Below are 13,693 nucleotides of genomic sequence, written 5' to 3' on the forward strand. Positions count from 1 at the left end.
TCCATACCGCCAGATCTTTAGAGGCCCAGATCATATCAATTCTTGATAGTGTCGAGTGTCTCACCGAATAGAACGTGTATTGTTTTGTTTTAGGATTGCTTCTTCTCCATACATCTTCCAAATTTTCCTGATCTTTAATCTCAAAAAAGGATTTTGGCAAAAGTCCTCTTTTTTTGTGAGCACCTTTTGTTTTTTTATCATCGTCCAAATTTGTTACTCCATTAAAGTCACCTGCCAAAATTATTTGAGCATATGTTAGTCCATCCAGTTGGTTCTGTAAATCTTTTAAAAAGTTCTCTTTAGCACCATTAGGTGCATAGATCCCAATCAAAAGTATTTTCTTTGTATTCCAAATTATTTCCACTGCTATATATCTAGCTTCCTCATCATTTAAAATCATTTTCGGTTGCAGCTCATCTTTAATATATAAAACAACTCCTCTTTTTTCTGGTTTGACACAGCTGCAAATTCTTTCCCCAGTTTAGCAAATTTTAAATATTTCATATCCTGTTTCCTAATATGTGTCTCCTGCAGACAAATTATATTACAATGTTGTTTAGATAGCCAGTGGAAAATGGTTTTACGTTTAGAAGGTGAGTTCAGTCCATTTACATTCCAAGATACGATTTTATACTCCATAGTCAAATTTTAGATCTTTTGGGTAAGTCTTTTTCATAGTCCTTTATGAACATTTCCATCTCATGTCCAGATCTGAGTGTTCTTTTGATCTCACGAAATTCAAAGCTCAATCCTTCTGGTATTTCCCATCTATATCTAATGTTCAATTCTTTCAGCATTTGTATTAGTTCTCTGTATTTCTTCCTCTCCAACAAAACCCCCTTAGGCAGTTCCTTCATTATTCTCACTCTTTTTCCATCAATTTCCAGAGAGTTTTGAAATTGCTTACTCTCAATCTCTTCTCTTGTTCTTTTTGTTGTAAATTGGACTATTATATCTCTTGGTAAATTTTTTGTGCTGCATATTTTGAGTTGATTCTGTATGTCACATCTAGAAAGGCTGCCACCTCATCCAATTCTTTGTTCAAAAATTCTGCTAGTATTTCTGAAATCTGCTCTTGGATTGATTTCCCTTCCACTTCTGGGACTCTGCGAAATCTGAGTTGTTTTTCCATATGTTTACATTCCACCATGGCCATTCTTCCTTTCAAACCCTTGGTTTCTATCTTGTGTGATACAGCCAACTTGTCAGTTTCATCTTCCACTGTTTTAACTTTCTGCTGTGTCAATTGTAATTCTTTCTTGACCTCATCAATATTTTTAACCAGCTCCACCATCTCTGATTTAAAAGTCTCTTTAAGCTCCTTAATGTCTTTCACAATCTCTTGCATCATATCTTTGATCTCCTTATTCCCCTCTGCGACTTTTTTATCGAGACTGTCCAGAGCCATTTGCCATTCTTTCTTCGACATTGTGGGGCTTGCTTTGCCTCGCTCCCACGAGTCTGATCTTTTCCTTAGCTCCGTGGCATGGCTGATTTACTTTTCTCGGTATAAACTTCAAATTTTAACAAAATCTTAAAAATTAACGATCCTAGTGTCCAAAATGTCGGGCGTCTTTTCTCTATGGTTTCTACTTGAAGTTTATGCCCTTTCCCTTATCCAAAATGTCCTACTTCTGCCCAATTTGAGGTCAAGCCCTTTCCCTTCTCCAAATTGGCGTTCTTCCTTTTCCAGTTCTTCAAAGGCCGCTTCCAGCCAGTCTCTCTGTTGTACTGACGCACTTCCGGTTCCTCTTCTCGGCTCAGCGTTTCTCACGATTTTTCAGCTTTCCCACACTTCGCTATCTCTTTCAAGCCACAGGTATGTAAACAATAATCTATTTTCCACGTTAGCTCTTCTCTAAAAAGTTCTTTTTTCTCAATTACTTTGCCAGAACATTCACAGTAAATTTTTAAGTCTATTGCGATTTTTATCTTCTACTTTAATTCAGTTCTTTTACCGATTTTCTTCTCAAAAAGAGAGATAGCAATCTTTACCTTATTAGTCCTTCTTTGCGGGTTGTAGTCGCTGTTTCAGTAATTAAAATGATCCAGTTTTCCCAATTTGGTGCTGAAGCTTGGGTACGGAGGTCTTAATCCAAAAACTTGACTCCAGAGCTGCTGCAAAGATCTTTGCCACCCGTCTACGAGTGGGACCTCAAGGCTTGGTGGGTTATCGTTGTGTAGATCCCCCCCCCACAGCCAAGATCAACTCACTCTCGGGGTCTTAAGTGTACTTGCCTGTTCTCCACCTGAGAACAGGGGGCTGCGGGCAATCTGCACCCCACTAGCCCTCACAAACAGCAGCAGGGACAGCTCAGCTCCCCAAGCTGTGTCAGCCCTCCATGATCCCCAAGCCAGAAGTCTTGTGGATATAATTTCTGAGCCTCTGTCCATTATTTTTGAGAATTCTTGGAGAACAGGTGAGGTGCCAGAAGACTGGAGGTGGACAAATGTCGTCCCCATCTTCAAAAAGGGGAAAAGGGAGGATCCAGATAACTACCGACCCAACAACTTGAAATACCTGGAAATTTTTTAAAAACAAATCATCAAACAGTCAGCCCTGGAGCATTTAGAATGGATGACTGTGATTACTAAGAGCCAGCATGGGTTTCTCAAGAACAAGTCATGTCAGACTAATCTTATCTCTTTTTTGAGAAAGTTACTACCTTGCTGGATCATGGACATGCTGTAGATATAGTTTATCTTGATTTTAGTAAGGCTTTTGATAAGGTTCCACATAATATTCTTGTTGATAAGTTGGTAAATTGTGGTTTGGATCCTATTACTGTTAGGTGGATCTGTAACTGGTTGACAGATCACACCCAAAGAGTGCTTATTACTGGTTCCTCATTCTCTTGGAGAGGAGTGACAAGTGGAATGCCTCAGGGATTGGCCCTTGGACCTGTTCTGTTCAACATTTTTATAAATGGGGGCATAGCGCTGAAACCCAAAGTGATGGATACCGAGAGGGCTCTCTCCATCCTGACTCTCAAACCTCAACCGAGCACGCATAACGGCCATCTTACCCATATTATTATGGGCAAAATTGATATTGATAAGAAGAAGAGTGCAATGAAGGCGGCAAAAAAACCTTCAAGACTTTTTTGGCATGCAAAATCAACCTGGGCCGCAAGAAAACTGTGCCACGCAACAAGCCAAAATGGCGGAAACACAAATAAATGTCGATCAGATACAGATACAATCACCAGATCTGCTGGACTTTACACTATCAAAACTGGATCAAAACATTCTGAATCAACTAAATATAATAATCAAACCCTTGGTAGACCAACTGTCTGAAATCCATTTGGATCTTCAAAAGGTTAACTTCAAAGTGGATGAGACATTAGAAAAAAGCACCTTATCCCAAAATGACATAAAAGACCTTCAGATGCAGAAAGACAACCTACAGGATAGAGTACTAAGGCTGGAAATACCTTCACGCCAACAGAATATTAAACTTAGAGGCTTGGATGAGTCACTCAAAAGGAGGACCTTACAATCTTTATAGCCTCATGGCTTGGATGACACTTTGAACTTCAAGAGGGAGTTACTCCCACAATAACTAAAGCATACCATGTGGGAGCAGAGGCATAGTGTGCCTTACTGGTGCCCGGAGCAGGAGGTGGTGACTTCTACCTCGCATGCGCACTCCAGGCCCTGTGCAAGGATATAGCTGGAACATGTCCAGAGGTGGGCAATGAAGATGGTGAGGGATCTGGAGACCAAGTCCTGTGAGGAAAGGTTGAAGGAACTTGGAATGTTTAGTATGGAGAGGAGACTACTGATAGGTAATATGATAACCATCTTCAGGTTCTTGATGGGCTACCATATAGAGAATGGTGTGGAGCTGTTTTCCATTGCCCCAGAAGGTCAGATCAGAACCAACAGGTTGTTATTAAATCAAAAGAGCTTTCAGCTAAACATTAGGAAGAACTTCCTGACAGTTAGAGCGGTCCCTCAGTGGAACAGGCTTCCCGGGAGGTGGTGGGCTCTCCTTCTTTGGAGGTTTTTTAAGCAGAGGCTAGATGGCCATCTGACAGCAATGCTTATTCTGTGAACCTAGGCAGATTTTTTAAAAATTTACTTTAGATTTTTATTCCACTCCCCCCGCAAAGCAGGCCCAGGGTGGATTACATTAAGTAAAAACATTCCATATAGTATACATCCTAAAAACAACATTCCATATAATTTACATCCTAAAAACAGTATCAAAACAGTACAGTATAAGTATAAAACAGTTTATGCAAGATAGCAGCAAAAAAAATTTGCTAGTTTGAGAGGGATGGCAGGAAGGGTTACATCAGTGCTTAGTTCTTGTGGCCCCTTCTTATACTCCCAGGGTAATGGGAATTGCCACTTTGGGATCAAGAAACAATTTTCTTCAGGCCAGTTTGGCTAGGGATGCTGGAGGTGTTTTGCCATCTTCTGGGCATGGAGCAGGGGTCACTGGGGTAGTTAAGGGAGGGGGTAGTTGTGAAGTTCCTGCATTGTGCAGGGAGTTGGACTAGATGACCTTGGAAGTGCCTTACAACTCTATGATTCTGTGAATCCTAAGCAGAGGTATACCCTCCTGAGCCCATGGACTTCCATGGATTTAGATGGATGTAACTGCTTGGGATCTTAGCGACAGAATCAAAATAATCCTACTTGCATTCCCTGCAGACAGACAGCAGCTGTAGGGAAACATTTTCCAAGCCCTGCCACTCCATATTTGGCTCAGGACCATGGAATAGAGGTAGGAGGGGCCACTGCTAGTGTTGCTAGTTTTGGCTTGGGAAATTCCTGAAGATTTGGAAATGATGCCAGGGGAGGGCAGACTTTGGGGAGGGGAGTGTGCTCTGCAGGGATGTTTTGCCATAGAGCCTACCCTATAAAGCTGCCATTTTCTTCAGGGGAACTAATCTCTGTAGTTTGGAGATCGGATGTAATTCCAGGAGAATGCCAGGCCCTGCTTGGAGGTTGGCAAACTTAGACATTGCCTTTCCCTCCATGCCATTTTCCTGAGCCAAACTGGCCCAAGTGAGCATTATTTGCTCCTTCTGTGGGACACTGAATACTGGACATATGTCTGTGCAACCCAGCAAATAAAACTCCCCAGGGCGGTTTTGGCTTGGGAAAATGGCAAGGGGTTGCAGAGGCCCCTCCTCTCTGCACCACGGCCTTGCTTTGAATGAGAGCACACAGTGCTTGGAAAATAAATTTCCCTGCAGCTGCCAGGGAACTGCAAATCAGGTCAAGTCAGGTCAGTCTCTCTCCTGGCCAAATATCTCGGGATTGCTTCACATCAAACATTTGCACACCACTCAAAAATGAATCAGGAAATGTCTTTGTTTCCTTAGCACTAAAACCACATTCAAGATGGCTTCCAAGCAAAAGTAGTATGATGAAACAACATTTAAATAGAGCAAGGGCTGCAAAAAATGAAAGTGAACAAAAAAAGATAGCATCAGTACAACCACAATTCATTTGTATACTTCTTTTCTGGACAGATTACCAATCATCCTCAGCAGTGTACAAAGTCACTGTCACTATTATCCCCCAATGCAGCTGGCTTAGCAGTAATGGGAGTCGAACCTGTGAAGTGCTGCATTGCAGCCCAACTACTTAAACTACTATGCTACACCAGCTCTTGCACCAAAGTCATCTCACTTAATTTAGGACTAGAGATGGGTATGAACCAGAAAAAAACTGAACCACTGGTTCGTGGTTCATCAAATTTCACGAACCATGAACCACAACCTTTCACAAACCTGCCCCCAGTGAAAACGTCACATCCAGGTCAGAAAAATCGTCACTTCCAGGTCAGCAGAAGGTCACTTCCGGGTCAGCAGAAGGTCTGCAGGAAGTCCATCCCCTGTTTCCTAGGAAACTAATTGATCGGCACCAGGCTGTCTGCAGTGACAAACCAAAAAACGAACCAGCCTAAAGTTTGTGGCGGTTTGTCAGAAATGGGATCTGATGAACCATGGTTCACGAACCATGAACCAACCTGGTTCGTCATGAATTTTGGTTCAAATTTTGGTCTGTGCCCATCTCTACTTAGGACCAAACAAGGCATGATGGCATCCTTGTGTCCAACAAGAGGATGCCACCGCCATTTTAAAGCCTAAAAAAGATGATTTAAAATTGCTCCAAGTGCCTGATTCCGATCAGCCCCAAAGCACAGTGAATGAGGTGCTTTCCTCCCACCGCCCCCAGCTGCCTTTTCAAGTGCCAAAATGTCTAGGTGGGGAATTCAGCTTCTCTGTACCCTTCCCATGCTCAATAGCCCTCTTCCTACCCCTCTGTCTGCCCAACCACATTTCCCCTCACTGCTTGACCCAGCTGGCCGGCCATTTGGGCCATGCTGCAGCAGCTGCTGTAGTTCCAAGTTCAGCAGGCCAGTGGCGGCGGGGAGGCTGGAGGGGGGCAGGAAGGCAGCAGGGGCTTCCACTTCTCCTCTCTTACTCACTCACTTCAAGAGCTACCTCCTCAGTAGGGGAAGGAGGCATGTGGGCAGCGGATGGGGGACATGGCAGGATTGGCAGCAGAGGATCCTCAAGCATGGAGAAAAATCTCCCTTTGTTAAGTGTGGGCCCAGTCTGTGGATTTAAGTTTCTGCAATTGAGACCATGTTGTTTCTAGGTGTGTTGTTATTTTGTCGTTCAAGATCTTGTGTCCTTTTCCACAAAATCTCAGGTGATGAATCCCAATATATTAAAGTGAATATACGAGTGACATCTTAATTAATATTATTTGTAGACTTCAGCTAGGCTTAAAAGAGCTTTCAGCCCTAATGAATATACAGTCTTCTAGTGCTAAGAAAGAACCGAGGAGACATACAGCTTCCCGCTGTTTTCCTTTATTCCGCCCAACTTTTGCCATCTCCCTTTCCTTTCTTCTGTCACTATTCCAGAGTGATCGTAGAACATGGCTGTTTCCACACTACTCACCTACATCAGGAACGCAGCAGAACATAGTGAAAAAACCGTGGAAGATAGCGTCTTCTCGCACGAGTTTTGCACGACATCGTGCAAAACTCGCGCAAGAAGACACTATCTTCCGTGTTTTTTTCGTGACGTTCCACAGCCTTCCGGATGAAGGTGAGTAGTGTGGAAACAGCCCATGTCAAAACAATTTCTAGGGTATTTAAAGTAGTTACGATGTTCAGGTCCGACAACTTGAAAAACTACATTCATTTGAAGGTTGGTTCTTACAATTATCCAATGCACAGACAATATAATGGAAGAACAAACTTTCTCTTTAGAAGAGAACTAAACAGGATAAAGACCTTGGATAGTAAATAGAGGAAGACGTATAATAATATGGTAAAGAGCAGCTCTTTCATAGTAAGGCTGCAAGATTTCCCTGGAGGCAAGGCAAGTTTGCCACAGACCTACAAACATACTTAGGGTGCTTCTGCCTTAGCCACTTCGTTTGAACTTGCCATCACTGTTTCACTCTGTTTAATAGAAAAATCTGGCAGTGTGGTTGGAGCTGCAGCTCTATTGTGTTTTGCACGAAGATGGTCTCAGGTTTTATCCCTGGCAGATGTTGTCAAGGCTTTTTAGAGAAAAATCAGGCTATTTCTATCAGTTAGAGAAGATTTTTCTAAGCTAGCTGGAGCAGTGCTCCGACTCAAAGCCCATTTCATTGCAGTGGAGCTTCCACCCCGCAAGGCGAAACAGGCTATCAGGGTTTGTCCAGCAGGAGCAAGGACTGGAGCAGCAGCTGAAATACACAGACATGGGCTCCTTGTTGAGGAAGAAAGAGTTGTTGTGCCATAGAGGGTAGGAACACAGGGACAAAGGAAGCCATTTGCAGCAATCAAAGTTGCTTACCTGTGTGAGATGCATTGTCCTTGTGTCCCCAGATGGAGGAAAGGCATTTAGTGTCTGTTTCCTGACATTTACCATCTGTTTCCTGAGGTAGAGAGCCTGTAAGGCAGGAATCCCCAACTAGGGTTGCCAGCCTCCCGGTAGTGGCTGGAGATCTCCCAGAATTACAACTGGTCTCCAGGCCACAGAGATCAGTTCACCTGGAGAAAATGGCTACTTTTGGGGGTGGACTCTATGGAATTATGCCATGCCAGTGTCCTTTCCATCCCCAAACCCCACTTTCTCCAGGTTTCTCCAGGTCTCACCCCCCAGATCTCCAGGAATTTCCCAACTTGGAGCTGGCAACCCTATCCCCAACCCTTTACGCCTGTGGGCACCTTTGGAATTTTGACATAAAGTGGTGGGCACAACCGCAAAATGGCTGCCACAAGAGGCAGAGCCAACCACAAAAGAGCTGCTACAGGAGGTGGAGCCACACACACAGAGGAAGCCCAAGAGCAGGGAGGGGGAAGAGGAGACATTTTAAGAAATACTCTGGAAATGAGAATAAAAGCAACTGTAGTGGCAGATCCTGCTGAAATGCTGTTATTTTAATCTGCACAACCAATCAGATCTCCCGTGGCTGATGAGAAGGACTACGGGTCAAGAGCTTGTAGCCCACTCACTTTCTACAAAGACCTGGTGGGCACCAGGAAAGGTGTCAGCAAGCCTCGTGACGCCCATATTGCAGGGTTTACAGGAAAGAAGTTTTAGCAATATGCTGTTACAATCTTCGCACTCACCCTTGCCTGCTTGTGCAATGTGCCCTTGATCTGGTGTGCCCATCATCAAGAGTCCTGCTGTGTGTGTTTAAAGTGTGCATTACAGACGGCCAGAGTGATGCAACCTTTGCTGCATGTCCCGTTGTCTGAGATATGGGTATCTCGGCTGGGATTTATGTAATGCTTAGGGGTGCTGTGAAAGCCTGCAGACTTAGTCAATGTATCTTATGTGCACTGCGTGGCAGAAATGGTTGCAGTACAAGAGCAAGGGCCAGCATTGGTGTCTGCCCTGTCCCTTACCTTTCACATCCCATGAAAGGATTAAGAAATGGCTAGGATGGAGTGATTGAATCATGGAAGAATGGACCTTCTTTGAGACGGGGATGTCACAAATTTAGTTGAACTAGCCCAGCCCTGCTTTCCCTTTGGGTCCCTGGACTCTGACTAGTCCTGTATTTGGTGTGGATATTCAGTTTTTTAGCCACTGCTTGTGACTAAATTCAAACAGCTTCTTGCCTCTGAAGCTCTCACCTTATTATGCTTGGGACAGCCATCATTCAAACCTTTGATATACACTGTTCCCCAGACTGGCATTGTTCCTCGAACTTTGCCTGGCCCAAATGTCCTCTGGCTGCTCCATAGCTTCATCTCACTCTGTTGCAAATTTTAAGCCACATATTCTATAATCTCCTCACACTCCACTTCAGAGACGATAGAACTTCTTTCCTTGAGCCAGATGCTTCAGAACGATATGCAACGCAGCCCCCATTTCCTTGAACAGTTGAGTTTGTTATCTGTGACCTTTTACAGAAAAGAATTTCCCCAGTCCTGTTTCTTTCGCCGCTCTTCTGCCCCTCTGACATACAGAGAGTCTCTAAAATAACCCACTAAATTCACACACTCAGGATTTCTAATGAAATCTAAGAAGTTATCTCCTGGATGGCAATTCTGCTGAAACGTTCTAGGAAAGATTCCAAAAGCGAGAACAAATGTCTCTGAGCTCTTTTGGTAATCCCTAGAGTCAGACTGGCTAAATGCAGTGCAAAAATAGGACATGAGCCACTGAACTTTAAAAAACGTTCATATAAATGTCTTCTATCTCCTTAAAAAAGTGACAATATTTCCAGTTCCTATGGCTCTCACTACCATAGAGGTAAGGGGATTTCTTCTGCTAATTTGGTGTGATTTTGTTCCCGCTGAATTTCTTAAAGGGTCATTTGGACATTTAAATTCTTAAAATACTTAAGTTAATCCAAAAGGGACCTGACACCCCCCCCCAACTTAATTCTTCATGAATCAGGTCAGCAACCAAGCTGTAGCAAAATGGCCCCGGCTTCTGTTTTCTTTCCCTGTCAGAGTTTGCGGAAACTTTTCTTGGACGATCAGTTTCTGACATTTGCAGAGGATAAACGGCTGAAACCCCAAATAAAAGTTAAGAAAGGCACTAAGCCCTATCAGAAATTACACGAGTAGGAACAGCAGAAATAACTCTGTTTGCCCACTGTCTGTTCCACTTACAGTATAGACAGGCTTCTATGCTACGGCGAGAAGTTCAGGCAACACAAGAAGCTGCTGAAGACTGAGACAGAGGCCATTTCCACACACGTTGAATAATGCACTTTCAATGCACTTTTGCGATCCTTTCGAAGTGGATTTTTTGTTCCACACATGGAAAATCAGTTTCAAATGTTCACTAAAGAGTATTGAAAGTGGATTATCCAACGCGTGTGGAAGCAGCCAGACTCTTGGTTATCAATCCACATCGTTCGCTCTGACTGGCAGGGGGTCTCCAGGGACTTCAGTCTTTCATACCATCTGATCCCTTTAGCTGGGGGTGCCATAGATGGAACCTGGTACATAAACATAGACTCCACCACAGAGCCACAACCCTTCAGATGTGGTGTGTGTGGTTGTGGGTCATCCGGAAGTCGTGTTGGCCCATGATTGTCAGGGGAAGCTGGGACCTTTCTTCGTGTGGCAAATAGCCAACAACAAGCCAGAACCAAAGGGTTGAAATTAAATTAAAAGTGTTTTTGGTTAAACATTAGGAAGAGCTTCCTGACAGTTAGAGCGGTCCCTCAGTGGAACAGGCTTCCTCGGGAGGTGACGGGCTCTCCTTCTTTGGAGGTTTTTAAGCAGAGGCTAGATGGCCATCTGACAGCAATGCTGATTCTGTGAACTTGAACAGATCATGAGAGGGAGGGCAGGAAGGGTTACATCAGTGCTTAGTTCTCGTGGCCCCTTCTCACATCCCCAGGGATGGGTAATGCCAATCACCGCCTTAGGATCAGGTAGCAATTTTCCCCAAGGCTGGTTTGGCTAGGGATCCTGGCAGTGTTTTGCCATCTTCTAGGCATGGATCAAGGGTCTCTGGAGGAATGGAGGGAGTTGTGAATTTCCTGGATTGTGCAGTGGGTTGGATTATATGACCCAGGGGATCCCTTCCAACCCTGTGATTCTATGAGTTTATGATTCTATGATCAAGTCAATCTGCAGGGGAGAAGATAATTTTATGACTCTCCTCCAAAGAAAGGGAATGGGATGGGTTATACTGAACATAAAACTAAGAGCAATAAAATGAATGAGTAGATTTTTATGCAGCAGATAGCAGGAGGCCTTGAAAACTAGCTCACCTCATGGACTAGAGAGTGTCACAGAATCCCAGAATCACAGAGTTGGAAGGGGCCATACAGACCTTCTAGTTCAACCCCCTGCACAATGCAGGATGAGCCTAAAGCATCCCTGACAAATGTTCATCCAGCCTCTTCTTGAAGACTGTCAGTGAAGGGGAGCTCACCACCTCCCTAGGCAGCTGAGTCCACCTTTGAACTACTCTGACCGTGAAAAAGTTCTTCCTAATATCCAACCGGTACCTTTCTGCATGTAATTTAAGCCCATTGCTTCAAGTCCTATCCTCTGCTGCCAACTGGAACAGCTCCTTGCCCTCCTCCAAATGACAGCTTTTCAAATATTTAAAGAGAGCAATCATGTCCCCCCTCAATCTCCTCTTCTCCAAACTAAACATTCCCAAGGCCCTCAGCCTCTCTTTGAAGGGCTGAGTCTCAAGACCCCTGATCATTCTCGTCGCTCTCTTCTGCACTCTCTCCATTTTGTCCACATCCTTTTTGAAGTGAGGCCTCCAGAACTGCACACAGTACTCCAGCTGCGGCCTGATGAAGGCAGTATAGAGAGGGACTATGACCTCCTGCGATTTCAATGCAATGGCCCTTTTGATACAGCCCAAGACGGAGTTTGCCTTTTTTGCCACCACATCACACTGACTGCTTATATTTAGTTTACAGTCCACTCTTACTCCAAGATCTCTTTCGCATACACTACTACCCAGAAGTGTATCCCCCATCCTGTATTTGTTCTTCCCATTTTTGTGGCCCAGATGTAATATTGTGCACTTATCTATGTTGAATTGCATCCTGCTCACAACTGCCCACTTCTCCAGAGTATTCAGGTCTTGTTGAATTTTAACTCTATCTTCTTGGGTGTTTGCCACTTCTCCCAATTTGGTATCATCAGCAAATTTAATGAGTAGCCCATTTACCCCTTCATCCAGATCATTGATAAAAATATTGAAAAGTACCAGGCCCCAAACCAAGCCCTGTGGCACCCCACTGGATACTTCCCTCCAATCTGATGAAACACCATTGACCACCTGTCAGGTCTTGCCAGGTAAATCCCCACGCACTTCACTGCATCACCTCAGGGTTCGAGTTAAAAGTACTTTATTGATGAGATATACCTGTAACAAGATATTCAGACAGAAGCATTGGCAGAAGTGAAGCAGGGTGGCAAGGCAAGGTCAATTATAGGGGGACTTTCCCGCCCTTGGGAGAGAAAGTCTGTTAAGGTTTTGGTGTGAAGGGTCCAGGAGCTTGGAGAGGAGGAGGAAGGGGAAGGATGAGCTTATCCTAGTCCTTTAGGGAGGGTGATACGGCTCCGGCTGGCACTCCAAGTCCACATTCTCAAGCCGGCGGGGAAATAGTAACCAGACAGTTGCAAGATAAGCAGCTAACAGCCAAGCAAGCAAACATGTTCCCTTTGCATATTCTCAGAGGTTCAGAACAACGTGCAGTAAGGCAGACATGGCAGATCTACATCAAGACAAACATGGCAGATATACTGGGGGGGTATCTGACACCACCACTTTGGGTGCAGTCCTCTAACCAGATCCCTATCCACTGAGCTGTCTTATAGTCCAATCCGTAGTCTTCCAGTTTACCCATTAGAATGTCATTGGGAACCTTAGCAAAAACTTTACTGAAATTCAGAAAAATCATGTCAACAGAGTTCCCACAATCTAGTAATCTCGTCACATGTTCAAAGAAGGAAACCAGGTTGGTCTGACAAGATCTGCTGGGGACAAAACCATGTTGACTTCCCCGGATCACTAAGCGGTCCTTCAGATGCTTACAGATGGATCCCTTTAAAATCTGCTCTAATATATTCCCAGAAACAGAAGTCAGCCTGTAGTTTCCTGGGTCATCCTTCTTCTCTTTCTTAAAGATTGGGATAACATTCACTCTTCTCCAATCTTGTGGCACATCCCCAGTCCTCCAGGAGGCCTTGAAGATGATGGACAGAGGCTTTGCAAGTTCTCTAGAAAGTTCTTTGAGCACTCTTGGGTGCACACCATCCTGCCCAGGGGATTTGTATTCATCCAGTGCAGCCAGATGCCTCTCCAAAACCTCTCTGTCAATGTCAACTAGCCACCCAGGTGTCCTGTTTGACTACTACCATCTCTAGATGGGCTCAAGTTCTTCAGGGAGAAAACAGAGGCAAAAAAGTCATTAAGCCTGTCTGTTTTTTCTCTGTCCTCCATCAGAATTTTTCCTTCCACTCCCAACAGTGGTTCCATTGCCTCTTTTATCTTGCGTTTGCTTCTCACATATCTGTAGTTTTTCTTATTGTAGCAAGCCCCCCTGGCCAGACCCAGCTCATACTGAGCTTTGGCTTCTCTGATGGCTGATCTGCAGTACCTCATAACCCTCATATATTCCTCTTTAGAGGTCTGTCCTCTCCATTTCCTGAACATTTCTTTTTCTCCTTTAGTTTATTCTGGAGCTGTCTGTCCTTCCACATTGGTTTCTTGGAGCCCTT

This window comes from Eublepharis macularius, chromosome 2 (assembly GCF_028583425.1).
Source record: "Eublepharis macularius isolate TG4126 chromosome 2, MPM_Emac_v1.0, whole genome shotgun sequence".
In the NCBI taxonomy this organism is placed as follows: domain Eukaryota; kingdom Metazoa; phylum Chordata; class Lepidosauria; order Squamata; family Eublepharidae; genus Eublepharis; species Eublepharis macularius.